The sequence below is a fragment of the Protopterus annectens genome, chromosome 10.part0 (assembly GCF_019279795.1).
Source record: "Protopterus annectens isolate FY-2018-M chromosome 10.part0, PAN1.0, whole genome shotgun sequence".
Classification (NCBI taxonomy): Eukaryota; Metazoa; Chordata; order Ceratodontiformes; family Protopteridae; genus Protopterus; species Protopterus annectens.
Window position 1 is genome coordinate 1,793,119,197 of NC_056744.1, and position 12,380 is coordinate 1,793,131,576.

At 40.4% G+C, this 12,380-nt stretch overlaps 1 protein-coding gene across 2 annotated transcripts in view; it reads right to left on the reverse strand.

The window, feature by feature from the left end:
- The window catches only part of LOC122814034 (phosphatidylserine decarboxylase proenzyme, mitochondrial-like), a 200,526-nt gene extending 188,817 nt beyond the window's left edge, over nucleotides 1-11,709 (reverse strand). For both annotated transcript variants that reach the window (XM_044086626.1, XM_044086622.1), the window contains exon 1: nucleotides 11,478-11,709. The gene's annotated coding sequence lies outside the window, so the exon portion shown is untranslated. The remainder of the gene's footprint in view (nucleotides 1-11,477) is intronic.
- Between the last annotated feature and the right edge of the window lie 671 nt (nucleotides 11,710-12,380).

Genomic DNA, 12,380 nt, shown 5'->3' on the forward strand with positions numbered 1-12,380 from the left:
TTGAGTCAATCTGTTTATTTAAAGGCGAACTGTACCCACAGACTCAAAAAAGCATGTTTATTTCATCATGGCTTGTCATTTCCTACATTTTAACACCACTCTGGGACTATTTATAGTTTTTTAAATTATTTTCATACATAATTTCTGAGTCTGACCACATGGGGTCTAGCATCTTGAAGTGATCTTGATTGTTTAGTCTGCCTCTAGGTATCCCACAATGCAGTGCTTTTCTGTAAAAAATTACATCATGCAGGCCTCTTTCTTCCTAAAGCTCCTGTCACTGCATTGATTTTACATTCATACACTGCTGTGTTTCAGTCAGTTTTAATTAACATGTCATGCCGTTCAATGAATACTTAAAACACAAACAGTACAAATGCCACAGAACAGACTTTCAAAGTGCTTTTTACTGCTGTTTCTTTTTAAAATGGCTAAAATGAGGTCTTTTGTGAAGCCTGAATTGTACTACTTCGACTCATCTCTCATCTTCCACCCCCTTTCACACCTAGCTTCCCTAGCTGTCAAAGTGCTAATGGTAATTTGAGCTGTTACCTGCTTTGATTGACAGCTCACGCCAGGAGACTTGACTCATGTACTGTTTCCTTGTTCTAGCCTTTACTATTTGTATGAGTAGGGAAGGACCAGGGAGCTGTGACATCACAGCATGAGTGGGTTTTTAGGATGGTTGTGATGATGTCAGTTTGGGAAGGGAATTGGCCAGAAAACTGCCTGTATTCATTGGCCTTGACAAGATCAATGAACTGGAGACAGCAGCAAGCTTTTCCAGGATGGGATGAAAGTTGTTTTTTTTTTTTTTAAATGAAACCACCACAGTATGGTAAGGTACTGTTCTAGTGGAGAGAAACAGTCAATTTAAAATATTTTAAATGCTGTATTGTTAATTATTCATAGCAGGGAACTGTAAATAGGGAGAAAAAGGACAGAGAAGTTGAGCATTTAATAACAGAAATAAAAATGACCACCAGTGAAAAAAACAAATAAAACCAAACACTGGAGTAGCAGAGGAAGACATCAACCAGGAATTAGCGTAAAAAACTCTTTATTTAATGCTTTCATCAGAATGACTTCTTCAGAAATACAATTACAGACATTTTTAGACAGACTTATATACTTACACTCTCATGTCCCTCCCACTAATCAAATTACATTAAATTATTTAATCGACAATCAACTTTCCAGATAAAAATCTTAGGTAAAAATCTTAAAGTGTGTAATAGACCATAATATAATGAACACATTTAAACACAAAAAATAAAAATAAATGTATGTGCATATATAAAACCATAAAATATGAATATACATTAACATTCTATCTACTATCTGATAAAAAATCATTTAATATTAATAGAGTCATTAAGGCCTGGAAAACTACCAGCCCAAATGTCAGGTGTTGCTTCTGCATGAGCAGGAATATAGCATCCTGGACATTCTCACATGTGATGAGGTAAACAAGGCTTCTTAGGCACCTGGGTGTGACTTATTGGCCCACAACTGACTGCAGAATCACCCTTCAGCAAATTGCTGACATGGCTAGATTGAGGGAGGACCTACAGAGCATTAAGAAGGAACATGTTCCCCAGCCGTATATCACCTTCTGATTCAGCATTCCCATCAGTCATGTATGTGTGCTACAGGCAAATACCGTTGCATTCCAGGATACCAGAGAGACACTTCTTCTACTGAGTAAGGGGCTTGCAGTTATGGAATACACTGACTGGGTTACCCAGAAAGGGCTGTGGAGGGTAAAAAGGGTAGTTACCTGACAATGTGAGGTGCTGCAAACCACAGAAGTGCAGGTAGATACAGCAGCATCTGGGATGAGACAGGTAAAAACAGACCCATGACACACTGATGCAGGATGACCACCTCTCCTGCTGACCTGTGTTTGACTAGCAGTCTGGACATCAGAGGGTCAGATAGGCATGCAGGCCTAAGCAGCCAATGCCATACCTCCTTCTTTGGGAAAAGGGGTTTGGTCAGAGGTCACCTCATGTTCCTCTTCATAAGGAAGATTATAGCATAAAGTAAAAATTTGGGGCTACATCCAGCATTTCACAGTCCACATTCCCCCCACCAAGTTCCACAGAAAAAATGGCCTGAGGTACACATGGCACAGAGGCAGTACATAGGGGTCATGTAAAAGGTTGCAGGACAGAGTGCCGTTGTTATGCTTGTCAACAGCTGGGAGAGTAAAATCAAATATGGACAGATATGAACATGTAAGCAAAGTAGTCTGAGGTGTGTACATTAAAACAATGTATTGCTCCAACAGGTAAGAGCTACCCAAGAATGTAGGATACTACCAACAATGCTGGGGTGAGACACAGCATACGTACCTGTTCTAAAATGCAGTGAATAAAGCAAATCTGGAACCCGAACAAGTGCAGAAATCCAAACAAAAGCTTATGTGGAATGACTATCTGTGCCTTAACATATATGGAATGAAGTGTTTCAACATTTCGACAAAGTAAGGCACTGAAAATAGGTGGGTGCATTTCTTAGTCCACGGTAAGGAGAATAGACTAGAACATTCTTAATCTGTATTTCTGAGCAGTTCTCACACCTGCAATGTTCTTCTAACTTCCCACACAAAAAACTGCAATCTTTACAATGATTTATAACATTAAATGTTTGACTAAAATGACTAAAACTACATTTTCAAGTAAATTTAATGAAGGATGACATCAGTTTAACAAAATGCTACAATGTATGGCAAGGAAAACCATAGTAAATCATTTTCAACTGATTTATTCTAACTTGTTTCCAATGTTCTTGGTTGTTTGGAAGAGAACGTTGCAATAGCAAACAGAATTAAGCAACAGATGTGAGTGTTGAAAATGTGTCCATTCATCTTGAATGGGAAACTACAGAGGTCAAAGAAAAAGCAAATGTTCCCCAGCCTGTCTGCTGCATTGTTACAAAATACTCAGTGAGCATGAGGTTTTTGTTCTGCACTGCTGACCTGCTATAAAACTTTCATTCTAAATTTAAATGTAAGTTTAGCTGACTTAACTTAAAATGTTGAATATGTTCAAATGAGCTGAATTCAGTAATCCTTCGAAGTTTACACGATCTAACACCTGTAGTTGTTTGATTTTTTGTGACTTTAACGACCGAATGAGCGAAAATATGGACTTGCACATATCAAGTCCAAGAGTGTTTTTCTCAGAGCACCCCCTTTTCTCCAAGGCTTTCAAGGTATGGCGATCTCGGAGTTTATATATTGTGGGATACAGGGAAGCTTGTTCCCTGCAAAAAATAACGTCTTTAAAGAGAGAGCAGCAATGTCCCACATCCACTTTTCTGCATTTTCATACTTTTTTCGTAATTCCACGACTCGTTACTAACAGAGTTAAAAGTCCTGGAATTACAACGGATATTCTAACAACATGCTTCTAAAATATAAAGAAACGAGCCATCAGCACCTTTACTGGTGATCATCGTCACGAAGGCTGTGCCCTTATCATGCTCTTTGGCACTTTTTATTTATTTATTTATTGTATTTAAAAAGTTGGGAATTAAATTTTACTGCTAAACATATTTAATTGGAGTGACAACTCACTAACTGATTCATATACCATTTTTTGGACAAATTATGTAGAGGTAGTTGTTAGGTTTCTATAACAGACTTTTCAAGATGGGTAGTTGAATTGTTCTTTCGACTTTTCCCGGTTAGGGGTCGCCACATGTCTGCTAATGACTGGCAACAGATTTTTACAGTGTCGAGGTGCCAGCCCGATACCCAACCTTCAACGAATAAACGCCTATTCGCGCATGTCTTTCGAATGCCACTCGACCGTAGGGATAACATGCAGACTCCACACAGAACACGCTCCAGCCGAGAATCGAACGGGAGAGCTTTTTGCTGTGAGGTAACAACGCTACCGCGGCACCTCCACAGCTACCTTAAGATGGGTATCTGAATGAATGCCTAATATGTATGCGTAGCACTGCTTGTGATGTTTACAAACCTTAAATATATGCTACGTAAAACTCATGCTGCACTGCATTTCAAAAAAAAAAAACTAGACCGAAATTATCCATACCTTGTAGTACATCTGTCTAATAATCTATATGATTAATACAAGCTACAGTATATAATGTAATGTAATATAATATTATAAAATATAATATAATATAAATATTTGAGGGTAATAGGGTTGGATATAGAACCCTGCAATTTTCTGCAAATTTTGCAAAATAATTCCATACTTTTTTATAAAAGATTGTAAAATTTTCCAGTGGAGCTGCTAATAAGGTAATTGTGCTCAGACACACACACACACACACACACACACACACACACACACACGAGCGCGCGCACACACACAGACATACACAATCATGCACACACATGCACAAACATACATATATATAGAGAGAGAGAGAGAGACTATATAGACAGAGAGGGTGTAAGTATAATTGTCATCTTTGTCATGAACCCCAGATTATGATACCATTACAGACAAAAGACATCCCTTTTATGGAAATCACCAAACAGTTGGACAATCTGCATACATGTTTAGATGAATACTGAACAGTGTCTTTGTCTTAGCTTTTAAATGCATTTAGAATTACCAGGCAAGCATTTTAAACCCAATTCCTTTACTATCACATGAGACAGGAATTCTCTGAGGGTGTAGAAGAAAGCTGCTTACTCACTGGAGGTTCACTTGAATGTATAACTATATTGTGTACTTAAGAATTTCCTAATGAAAGCCCCCTGCCCACGGTGTACATAAAGAATTTATTACTGCTGTTTCCAACAGCACTCATCTTATCTCTTAGCCTGCTTTCTATGCACAGTCATAGACACACACACACACACACACACACACACACACATATACACAAAGTATGCACACAAACAACAACTTCCAGCATACAGAAGTATTTGGAATTTATTTTTGATGTTATCACCCTAACAGTGAATTAGTGTCACCTGCCGATAAATGCTGCAAAGCATTTACTAGCAATTTGAGCACACCGGCATGTGTACTTCTATACTGAGGCATAGCCAAGTGTTTCGACTACATGGGAAACAATAATGCTAACCTTGGATCAGGCATAAGGGCAATTATTTTAAGAAGAATGTAATTTCTTGGCTACGGGTCACTCCACCATGACACATCATGGCCATGTGACATAGGTTTCCTAATCACTTTTACAAACATTGAAAGGTCATTATGAATAAACTACTTTTAAAAACAAAACTATAAAATATTATCTAGAAACAATCAGCACTCCAAAATAGAGAAAATATACCTAGAAACATTGCAATCTGTATTGGCATAAAGGTTAGGGTGTTTACCTTACAAACACAAGGTGCAAGGTTTGATTTTCATATCTGCTAATTATCTAGGCTTAAAATGGCCTAGAAGGGCAGTTAACTTAGTATTAACCTATAAACACACAGAAGCTGCAGGAAAAAACAAGCAAACTGAAGTATTTTAGTCATCTGCTCTAGGGATCTCAATCTAGCTTGTGGCATTAACAGATCACACTGGACAGACATATATGTCTCCCAGAGACTGCTGCTTCTCCAGAATAGACTCCCTATTCACATAAAGCAGGGCTTCTCACTGACCCTATTCAAATGCAACCTAGAAAATTGTATGGGAGATCACAAATTCATCCCTGCAGTGGCACCCAAGTTCCTCATGGATAGCGTAGCTGGTGTTGATCACAGACCCACTCTGTCCATAAATTCAAACTTCATAAAAAAGAACAAATGGGGATACTTGGGATTAACATGGCCGGGCTTGTAAAGGCCACAAGCCTAGTAACCTCCTATGAACCTATAACACCATGGAATAATACAAAAAAAAAAACAAAAAGAATTTGTCCAAAAACCAGAGGGAGAAAGATAGAGAACGTCAGTGCAAATAAAGCAGTTAAAATTCTGATATTAGCCGACTTCCTAGAAATCAGCTCTGCAGTGTACAAGACCTGAACCCGACAATGCTTCAGAAACTCAATTTTCACTAGAGAAGCCAGGCAGTGCAGGAGCTACTCTGGAAGGAAGGGGACTGCATGAAAGTCCTGCCACAACAATGTCATCTGTGGGAAGGTCTCGAAGTGGACCTTTACAGAAACAGTGTCACACAGTGCATAACATAATTACTCTGATGTGTGAATCAGTATTGTAGCTAAGCACTGAAGGCATGTGAAGTATGCACTCACACTACCACAGCCTAGAAGCCACTGCACCGTGTGAAAGTGTGCACTCACACTGCCACAGCCCAGCAGACACTGCACTATTTGAAAGTGTGCACTCACACTGCCACAACCTAGCAGCCACTGCATCATGTGAAAGTGTGCACTCACGCTGCCATGGCCTAGCAACCACTGCACCATGTGAAAGTGTGCACTCAGGCTGCCATGGCCTAGCAGCCACTGCACCATGTGAAAGTGTGCACTCACAATGCCACAGTCCAACTGCCATGGGACCATGTGAAAGTGTGCACTCACACTGACATGGCCTAGCAGCCACTGTACCACGTGAAAGTGTGCACTCACACTGCCACTGCCAAGCAGCCACTTCACCATGTGATAGTGTGCACTCATACTGCCACGGCCTAGCAGTCACCACACCATGTGATAGTGTGCACTCACACTGCCATAGCCTAGCAGTCACTGCACCATGTGATAGTGTGCACTCACACTGTCACGGCCTAGCAGTCACTACACCATGTGAAAGTGTGCACTCACAATGTCACAGCCCAGCAGGCACTGCACTATGCTTGCCAGACATTAGCTAAAGGGAGTAAAGTGTATACAAATCCTCAAACCTGGTGATGGCTGCAGTCTTCAGCTTTTGCCTTCTCCTGTTACAGCTTCACATGATGAGAACGGGAAGGAATGAATGCCTACTTTGTGTAATAATGGGCTTAATGATCTTCAAGGATAGTTGCGAAAAACACTTAAAACAAATTGCCTCTTTTGGAGAATCATGCAGACAAATTGGGTGATCTGTCAATGCCATGGCCTAGCAGACACTGGAACACTTGGAAGTGTGTACTCACACTGCCATGGCTTATGAGCAACTGCACCATGTGAAAATCTGCACTCATTCCGCCATGACCCAGCAGACACTGAACCATGTAAATGTGTGCACTCACACTGCCATGGCCCAGCAGACACTGCACCATTTGGAAGTGTGCACTCACACTGCCATGGCCCAGCAGACACTGCACTATTAGGAAGTGTGCACTCACACTGCCATGGCCCAGCAGACACTGCTCCATTTGGAAGTGTGCACTCACACTGCCATGGCCCAGCAGACACTGCACTATTAGGAAGTGTGCACTCACACTACCATGGCCTAGTGCACTCATACTGCCATGACCCAGCAGACACTGCACCATGTGAAAGTGTGCACTCAGACTGCCATGTTCCAACAGGCACTGCACTATTTGAAAGCATGCACTCACACTGCCATGGCCCAGCAGACACTGCACCATGTGAAAGTGTGCACTCACACTGCCATGGTCCAGCAGACACTGCACCATGTGAAAGCATGCACTCACACTGCCATGGCCCAGCAGACACTGCACCATGTGAAAGTGTGAATTCACACTGCCATGGTCCAGCAGACACTGCACTGGTACAAGAGACATCTGCCAAAATAGTCTTTTTTTCTTCTCTGTCTCTTGCTTTGTCCCGCTGGCTGCCTCCGTGGTATTTTCCACCACTGTTTCAATGACTATTGACCATGGATTTTTTTTTATTTTAATTATTTTTAATTGGATAAGCCCACATGCTTTTTCCTTTTCAATGGCAACCCAGGAGAACTAACTGATTAAACGACTCGCTCTGACTCACACTGTAAGCAAATAGAGGCCGAAATACTCAAACCCTGGACTACAGTAAGCAGCTCATTGATGGACCGGCAGTAACTGACAGACAATTGTCCCTCAGATCCTCAGCTAATACTGCCTGACTGTCCAGTTTTGGATATCAAAATATATGGGATAACTGCTCCGCAGTCACTTGTTACAAGGTTCACTGCATGGAAATCAGGCCTAGTTCCATGGCAGATGAATGGATTCTTTCCTGACAGCCTTCTTGTATCTCCGATATCTTTTGGAGATAGCTGTGGAATGATGTTAACATACGTGCAGCTCCTCCCCTTCTTGCATCTCCGATATCTTTGGGAGATAGCTGTGGAATGATGTTAACATACGTGCAGCTCCTCCCCTTCTTGTATCTCCGATATCTTTGGGAGATAGCTGTGGAATGATGTTAACATACATGCAGCTCCTCCCCTTCTTGTATCTCCGATATCTTTGGGAGATAGCTGTGGAATGATGTTAACATATGTGCAGCTCCTCCCCTTCTTGTATCTCCGATATCTTTGGGAGATAGCTGTGGAATGATGTTAACATATGTGCAGCTCCTCCCTTCTTGTATCTCCGTTCTTGTATCTCCGATATCTTTGGGAGATAGCTGTGGAATGATGTTAACATATGTGCAGCTCCTCCCCTTCTTGTATCTCCGATATCTTTGGGAGATAGCTGTGGAATGATGTTAACATACGTGCAGCTCCTCCCCTTCTTGTATCTCCGATATCTTTGGGAGATAGCTGTGGAATGATGTTAACATATGTGCAGCTCCTCCCCTTCTTGCATCGCCGATATCTTTGGGAGGTAGCTGTGGAATGATGTTAACATATGTGCAGCTCCTCCCCTTCTTGTATCTCCGATATCTTTGGGAGATAGCTGTGGAATGATGTTAACATACGTGCAGCTCCTCCCCTTCCCAGGTTTGTCCCATACTCATCAGTTACATGTTGTCTCTGACCATTAGCATGATGTCAGCAGCATCCCATAATGTCTATCTGTGGATAAATAGAGTCGCTATATTGTGCAACATATACCCCTCCCCCTACACATTCCAGCAAACCCTCCACCCTTTCTGATTCATTCCTGAGTCCAAAACGCTGATGGCACAAATGGACATGGTCAGGTATTTCTGTATTCTTTCAGTATTACAGATGTAAAGTGACCACAAAACAGCACTTTTATTTGTTTTCATTTTACACTATTTGGTTTGTATTCCTGTCACATTTCCCTGCTTTCCTGGCCTCCTTTCTGCTACTTTTTTTTTCTAAAATTGTGATATGCCTTCAAACATGCTGCCTAGCAGTTAGTGCAGGGGATTAAGGCTATGATATGTTAAGGAGCTGCTTCCTGTAGATCAAGGTTTGATTCCCTCTCCCTCCATTTTCCTGTTCTGTGACTCTAAGCAAGTCAATTAACCAGACAGTGCTCGAACGAAATTGGGCTGGGCTTTTCCAGAATGCATGTATCGTAACTGCTTATAAACCTGTATTTGCTCTAACACTCATCTAAAGAATAATTTCCACAGAAATTCAATACTATCCACGCAACTTTTACAAGCTTTGGATAGGACTGTCCCCTCACACTGGAAATATAAGCATAAACAGACCAAACAGAAATGTCATACAGTTCATAAAAATAGCAGCATCCAGTAACACACACCTGTACTGTAGGAACTGTAAATTAGAAGTAGTTATTTATGAGGGAAATAGGAACCCTTACTGGCTGGTGTGATCACCTTTAATTTAGAAATGTCTGATGTGGTAGCCACACTTGACTTTCACACTACCAGCTGACAAGAAAAACAAAATTTACTCTGGCTTTGAAATGATTAAAAGCACTTAGACTTTATTCACATGAATTACAGTTAAATCCTCAGCGCTCATTATTTCATTTTGATCACAAAACTGACTGGACAAGTTCCGGCCTCATGTAAATGCCACCTCCCACCCCAGGTCTATCACCAAATCTTTAACGGGCAGAATACAAGTAGCTGTACGGTCACTCGTCTCTTTTAACGACAATTAGGATGAAGATGAGTGCCAAATGCAAACTGTGAGATACAGCTACTAATTCATCTTCTCCTTACTCAGTTTTGTGGACCTTGGTTTGATTCCCATAACCTCCTCTTCCCTACTGACTGAATGACTGTCAACCAGTCCTTTAACCATAATGAGTCTGCAGGGATGTGCTTGAAAGCAGGTGCTTGTGCCTGTTGAGTCTTCCTTGGTTAACATAGATCAATTAAATTAAGATATTCCCAGTACAACACTGTATAACACAGTTATCACAGACAATCCAGATCATTTTGCTCACTTTATTATAGTCACTAATGAGTGATGAAAGACTATTGTTTTGCTACTAATTTGTTCAGGATTTTACTGTTTGGAAATACAGTTGGATAGTTACAGTAAATGTTTACTAGCAAGACATGCAACACAGTGTGTGTGTGTGTGTGTGTGTGTGTGTGTGTGTGTGTGTGTGTGTGTGTGTGTGTGTGTGTGTGTGTGTGTGTGTGTGTGTGTGTCTATAGAGGGAATTAATGACAATTTGCTTATGTCTTTTATGGTGCTCCCACTAAGTCCCATAATGCACATCCTTGAAGACTTTAATGTAATTCTACAGTGGGTCTGGGGGCAATATAAATGCAAAATAAATAAATAAAAATAAATAAAATATTCTGGAAGTAATACATTGAAGCTGTGTTAAAATAGCTTTGTTGTCCTACACATGAAATGGTCAATCAGAGTTCAGGAGCAGTCCTTATTGTTACAGGACACTGAATAAATATCTCAACTTGAACTGTGCTGGACTAGCTAGCCTACGGCTACTGGGTTTACCATGCTTTGTACTTATTTATGTTTGAAACACCTGTAAACCCAGTTTGGGAATGGAGTGGGACAGGAAAGAATGAGAAGCTTCAATAGTGTCCTTCTGTGGGAGGAAGGATACAGCGAGTGCCCGAAAGGTACTGAGAAAGGAGTAGTCACAGAGATGCACTTAACCTTGGCTCACCCATGTATGGCATTACTGTAACCACACATACATAGTGTCCACTGCTTTTTCTTCCAAGTTCTTACCTACCTAGCAATGGTTTGCCACCCTGCTACAATGATACAAAGATTACTGAATCTGTACCGGGCGACAAGCTAGGAAATGTCAACAGAAGTTTTGAAGAACAGAAGTGGCATGTGATAGGGTGTAGCCCGTGATTGCAAATCAAAACACACACAATTTAAAAAATACATAATAATTCAAAAAGGTGATGCTATTCAGTATCTTAAACATTTAAAAAATTGCAAAGCAGTGATATCAATTGTAGTTCAAAGCAGGAAATGAAAAACAGCAAAGCAGAATAAAACAGCAGAACTCTAAGCTGCCAGTGATAACATACAGAACTGCAAAGTCTTCTGTGAACACACACAGCTCCCCACTTCCTGTGTTCAGAGACATAGCATGAAGAAACATAACAGTACGTCACCATTAATTACATAAGCTCCATAATATTTGTATGAACATTACCAAAAACACATATAAATATGTACACAGACAGATAGACAGACAGATGAATTTACATAGTAAAAATACTGAAATATGTTTTAGAGTGGCTGCTACCTGTAGATGCTAAGAAATGCTTTCCTCTCCCTCTGTTCTATTTTTTTTCTTTCTTCTTCTTCTTGGTTCCCTTCTTCACACTGGGATGATAAAGAGATGGCTTGTCTTGTGTGCGTATTTATAGGGTTGCCTTGGACTCCCTGAAGTATTCAGATTTATTGGAAGGGCCAGCCTCCTTCTATTGTCCTAGGCAGTCCTGTTATGAGACTGACTTTATTGTCTTAAGTCCAGAAGCAACATCAGAGCAGCATTCTGTGGTTGTCTTACCAATAACCAGTTGCAGGGGGGTATCAAAAAAACTTTGCTTGCTGCTTCAGTTTCCAAAGCTAATATTCATTATGATTTTGAAGTATTATTAGATTCTATCATATGTTATATAAGTAGATTTGATTACCCTGAGGAATGATACACTGTGACAAGTTTACAATGTTTTGTGATATGTCCCCCTATAACTTGGAAACAGTGGTACAGTTTGCAATCAGGAAATAGTGTGTCACTTAGCATGATGGGGCTTGTAGTTCTCAATACAGAGAGCTGGCACAAGTGAGAAAGAGCCAGAAAGAGAGAGCATGTCAGAGAGAATCTCATGGACTCAGGGAGATTACAAGTGTTTCTCTGCTTATCAGACTTCATTCAGAAATTCTTACAAACTGCAACGTCCTCAAGAATATTGGACAAATATTGAAATGGGAACAGCACAGATGCCAAAAAATATATATATATATATTGTTCATAGAAATGAGCTCTTAATATCATCTATACTGGATACAATAAAAAGTCTGAAATTATGCTGTGCCTTTGTCTTTCTTCTATCCAACTTTTTTCTATATTTGGGTGTTATTAGTTTTTTTTGTTTAAAGTTATAAGATCATCTTATATTCATGGGGGGAAAGAGAAAGTGCC